The sequence below is a fragment of the Amblyomma maculatum genome, chromosome 4 (genome assembly GCF_055883805.1).
Source record: "Amblyomma maculatum isolate TAMU_Amacu chromosome 4, ASM5588380v1, whole genome shotgun sequence".
Taxonomy (NCBI): domain Eukaryota; kingdom Metazoa; phylum Arthropoda; class Arachnida; order Ixodida; family Ixodidae; genus Amblyomma; species Amblyomma maculatum.
The window spans coordinates 164,656,620-164,661,331 of NC_139347.1; the positions used below are offsets into that span (position 1 = coordinate 164,656,620).

General features: G+C 54.7%; 1 non-coding gene across 1 annotated transcript; it reads right to left on the minus strand.

Moving 5' to 3' along the window:
- Positions 1–747: 747 nt before the first annotated feature.
- Positions 748–818, minus strand: TRNAG-GCC (transfer RNA glycine (anticodon GCC)). The gene has a single exon. It is a non-coding gene; the product is annotated as a tRNA-Gly (tRNA).
- Positions 819–4,712: the final 3,894 nt, after the last annotated feature.

The following is a 4,712-nucleotide window of genomic DNA, read 5'->3' on the forward strand; positions in this document are numbered from 1 at the left end:
GACTGATCTGAAACCACTCGCAGCGCCACCTATGAATTATGCGAAAATGCGGCCTCGCCGAAACGACAACCTGACATCAAAACATTTTTGATCATGTTTGTTATTTTTTTCATCCTAGACCAAACGGCACAGTTTTGTTCATGAACTACTGATATTGAAATGACAGTTTCTTCATTCAAGTTCAATGTTTCAACCAACTTGGCTTCAACCAACCATCAGCCAACGAGCCAACTCTGTAGCTTGCATTGCGCATTTTACCCATCACTGGGGCTACTGGGGCAGTACCGATATGGTCCCTGGAAAAAATTGATGATGCAAATTCGCTGCCCATCTAGTAACATATTGTCTCTCGAAGCTAATATCGAGGGGAAAGAAAGAGACAGAAAAGGACGAGACGAAACATGGGAGCAAGTGCGTTTGTCGATCGAAACAATTAAGTACTCTGTTTAATGAGTGCACCTTCCAATCCAGATAAGTATGAGCGTCTCATCCCATTCATCGCTGACAAAACTAAAACAGGCCACTGACAGTTAATTTGAACACATCGTTAAACGGTTTCCAGTGGCAAAGATATGCATGCAAACAGAAGTCAGATATTGGTAAAAAAAACATTTAATCAATAAAGTTTTGAAATAAAGTGTTGCAGTTCAAAACGCCTGTTCTGGAAACCTACGCATAGTTACAAGATTTTCATTATAACTTGCATTCCAATATTGAATGCCACGCATAAGCGAAAAAAAAAAAAAGTGCGTCGGCCGGGAATCGAACCCGGGCCACCCGCGTGGCAGGCGAGTATTCTACCACTGAACCACCGACGCAGACAGCGCGACATTGTTCAAATCTCTTGTTATGACCATCATCCAGAAACACAAATACTGCTGCCCTAAGTTCCGAAGATGCATATGCCCGGCTTCTACCTCAATCACCGCAGCTCGGCCGCCACGCAAATGCAGCGCCTGACCAAATCCGCTCACCAAGTTCACTACATGAAAAGCGACATCACACATCATCGTCACGGCCTCAAAGAATCCGACGCTATCGTCCTTGTCCAATCCCTCATCGTCTCTCGCATTCTTTACGCGCATCCCTACTATCGTCTCTCTCCAGCAACTTAACCGCCTAAACGTCATCCTCAAGGCCTATACCTGAGGAGACAGTTGAACGCGCCGATCCTCCTTTCATCCCCAATAAAGAACCACTTCTCCGCAAGGCCTACAAGCAAGCGATGGCCATTCCATTGTACGCAGCTACCTCACTTCTGCCAGTGCTCAAGGAGGCACTGCATCTGCTCGCCATGCAAGAGCATATTGATGCTCACCTGTCGCAATGCGAACGACTTGCACAGACCACGCAGGGTCGCCACCTACTCCAAGCACTCCGGCACCCTCTGCCCACATCATACTTGAAAACTGCCCCGCTCCCCTCTGAGCTACGCCAGCGCATCGTGGTTCCATCCCCCGCGCCACGAACCCTACGCGCAACAAGGGCCGCCGCCAAGCTCGCTCCAGATGCTTCCAGCGCCACTACTCTCGTAATGATGCCGTTCTCTGCACTGATGCTACCCCGCGCCATGAACCCTACGCTCAACAAAGACGGCCGCTAAGCTCACTCCAGATACATTCAACGCCACTACTCTCGTAGTGATGCCGTCCGCTACACTGATATGCTACCCCGCACCCCGACCACCATGCTCACACCGTTGCTGTGGTGAATGATACAGCCCCAGGTCTTCGCCACTGTGCGCACATCAGACACTGCAACTGCTAAAGAGTTTGCCGTCGCCTCGGAGTACTCCGTCATTCTCGGACTCGCACGTTGCCCTTCGCCGCTTCCGTGGTGGCCGAATCTCCCCACCTTCATTCCGTATCCTAACCACTATCCCACACATGGGTCATGGGGGCTGGGTCTTATAATCAATATGTACCAGAATTATTTCAATTTGTACGTGCCCTCATTACTTTTGTTTAATGGTGGAAAGCTCGGCCTTCGTGGGGCGAATGGCGGCCGCCGAGGCAGGGATTCGATCCCGCGACTTTGCTGGGTCAACGCTGGCGTACAGTAATCGAGCGCCGTAACCACTGCGCCATCCCGACTTTTTTTTTTCAAAGAAAACATATATTTAAAAAATAAATACAATGCAGGTGGTGAATAGACCGAGTGTCATCCAATAAGGATCTAGCATTCGTGTTTGTAGGCTTATATAGGTGAATCCAACAGAACAAGGCGATCCCATCCCGACGAGGCTAATTTTAGTATAGTAGTAGTAGTAGTAGTATAGAACATTTATTTGGGAAAATGGATTATGCGTTAAGGGTGGGTGGGGTTGATCGAGTCCTGCAGTCCGGAACTTCGTTGACTGATGCGGCTGCCCGAGCTCTCGCAAGCAAGGTCCTTTGTGCCGCAGGGCTGGAGCTGGACGACCACCTCCCAATCCGCCTACGTTGGGTTTTCTTTATGAGGTACGGCTACTCCTACTACTACTACTTCTACTACTACTAGGAACTTTGGGGTATTCTTGGGGGAGGAGGGGGGATACTGGACGCGGGTTATACCGGCCCAAGTCGTGGCGGCACTCTAGGCGTCCAGGGGAATGGAAGATAAAATGTGAGGGGGGGGGGGGGGGGATAATCGTCATGATGTCGCTCTTGCCGTCGTCTACTTCTTCGCCAGCGCTCCATGCTCCGCAGGTTCGGTGGAAAACTAGAGATGAGCAGCCCGGCCGGTCTCCTCCAGGAAGGCCAGCAGGAGCCGTGGGCTGCCGGGGGTTTTTGGCCGGGCAGAGCACCTGGTCCCCCGTGCCAGCAGGGAGACCAAAAGCCCGGTTGCCTGCCTCCATCCGACGACGCGGTGGTGGGCGCGTGTTGGGCACAAACACAGTAGATGCCCCAGCTTCCCCGCGTTGCCACAGGATTGGCATGTAGGGGAGGGGGCCCAGCCACGGACATGCCGTTCCGTGGGTGTCCAGGAGCCTCCGGTGCGGAGGAGAGTTCGCTCCCTGCGGGCAAGCTTGTCCGAGAGGCGGTGGAAAGTACTCCTCTCGGCGATGCGCCGATCAGGGTACAGGGCCTTTGCCACCTTCTTGAGGGGGAGCATGGAAAAGTCAGATAGAAAAATCGTTAGATATACTTACTTAGTTGAAGTGGTCCGCTTTGGTGAGTGCGTCAGCCTCATCATTGCCCTGGATGCCAGCATGGCCCAGGATCCAGTTCAGCGACAGAACCAAGCCGGCATCCTCAGGGCCTGGAGGCGCGCTTGTAAGTGACAAGCCGATAGCTGGGAGCAGGACGGCTTGATCAGGAGCTGCAGTGCCGGCCTCGAGTCGCACAGGATGGCATAGGGGCCTGGGGTCTGGCTGGTCTAGCTCGGCTGCAGTAGAGCTGCCTGGGAAGGAAGGCCTGTAGGAGCTATAGACACCCTCGGCTGTGGGGCCGTCATAGCCGCTGCAGTCTGGCCCGTGGAAGGCAGGACCGAGCCGTCGGTGAAGAGGAGGGTGCTCCCTTTGAACTCTTCTAAGAGGGCTGCGGCAGCCTGGTCCACGACAGCAACAGGGGAATGGCGCTTGCCGACCCCATTCAAGCCGAGGGTTACCTGTAAAGGGGTACGTGTTGGCGGCGAAGGGAGAATGGTATACCCTGGAGTTGGTCCGATGAGGTCCGTGTACGCAGCTGTCAGTTGACCCACCCGTGAGTGGGGGGAACTGCGCAGCCATGCCAGGAGGGAAGCTCCGTCAGGGGCGTGGTTTAGGCGGTCCACATGCGCAAGGCCTCTCTGGAGGAGCAGCAGAGTCGGGGGTAGACACCGCCTTCCGTCAGCGTTGCCGCAATCCTAGAGCACTGCGTTGCTCCCAGCAGGCATCGGATCCATCTCCTGCGGGCTGTGCCCAGGACGTTCACTCTGGTGGGCCTGAGGGAGACATAAGGGAAAACATAGAGAATGGATGAGGTGGCAGCCGCCTCGAACAGCCGGATCACCCATGATGTCGTGCAGCCGTTGCCCTCTGGATGAAGGCGTTGGGCTGCTCTGCCAACCCGGTTCAGATGATCTAAGGAGGCCTTGTCCACTGGGATCTACGTGAGGCGGCGGTCGATCACGAGCCCCAGGTACTTGGTGCTTCCAGGGCAGCCTGATGCTGTCAATCACGAGGGTGGCTGTACGGGCTGAGTCTCGCACTTCTAATGGGTGGATCATTAGGGCCTCTGACTTTGAGGCGGAGAGCTTGCGCCCCTTGTCAATGAGGAACTGCTGCACGGAGTCGAGGGCTTGCTGCAGGGCTCGCCTGGCTGAGACCATATCTGTCTCCTTGGGGCCCGGAGCGCCACGTCGTCAGCATAGACAGAGGTCAGCACTCTGTGATGGCGACCATGTTTGATGGCCTTAGGAGGCCAGCCAGGACCAGGTTGAACAGAAAGGGGCTGAGAAAAGACCCCGGGGGTACTCCGGTGTTGATGGGGCGAGGTGAGCTGACAGTCTGTCCAACCCGGACCTGCAAAGAGCGATTAGATAGAAAGGCCGTTATGAAGCGCCGGGGGTTACCTGTCGCCCCAGGTCATCCAGTGCCTGTTGAATGGCCTGATGTGGTAGATGATCAAAGGCGGACTGGACGTCCAGGAGGGCGAGAAGGGTGACGTCTCCCACGTGATTTGCCTCCTCCAAGGTGGACACCACGTCTGCGATGGCTTCTGCGGTACACCTGTGTCTCCGGAACCCAGACT